Below are 717 nucleotides of genomic sequence, written 5' to 3' on the forward strand. Positions count from 1 at the left end.
GTTAACAAAGATGGCTTTGTTCTTACCTGGAAGCTTGTCACTTAACTGTTAACTCAGAAGACAACTGTGGAAGTCACCTGGGCTGGTCAGGTAGCTTGTTTTGACCCCACTGCTGCCTTCTGCTAGGGACATTAAGCTCTGTGGGAAGACTTCGAGTACATCTCGCTAGTTCAGTATTTTTTTAACTTAATAAGAGTAAGTGTCTTTGAACCCAGCATTTCTTTTCACTCTCATAGCAATTTAGTACTGTCTGGCTGGTACCAGAGATGACTCAGTGTAACACCTGATTGTAGTCAGGACCAGGTCTCTAATTGTGTATGTGTGTGACCAACCATATGTACCATGCCCTCCCACTTTCCCCTTGTTCAGTGCAATAGCAAACCTGAGTTCTGTGGCCATATGACAAACACATCCCAGGGCTGGACTTCCTTTTGCAGAACACAGTAGTTATGCAGCTGGACAGAAGATGTAAGGGTGATAAGAGGGCGGTCTAACTGGCAGATGCAGGGAGTGGAATTGTTAAAGAGCTTGTAATGTTACAGTGCAGAGGTGTGAGAAGCTACAACAGAAGCCAAGGTATTGGATTTGGAGGTGTGGAGGAGTGAGGCTTGACTGAGGAACTTGCAGTATAAGTAGCTGCAGGGAGCAGCTAGTGTGGATTGTTGTGTACTGGGACATTGAACTGTGTTGGTGGGAATGGGATACTCTTGGTACTGG

This window comes from Merops nubicus, unplaced genomic scaffold (assembly GCF_000691845.1).
Source record: "Merops nubicus isolate BGI_N331 unplaced genomic scaffold, ASM69184v1 scaffold44173, whole genome shotgun sequence".
NCBI classification, from domain to species: domain Eukaryota; kingdom Metazoa; phylum Chordata; class Aves; order Coraciiformes; family Meropidae; genus Merops; species Merops nubicus.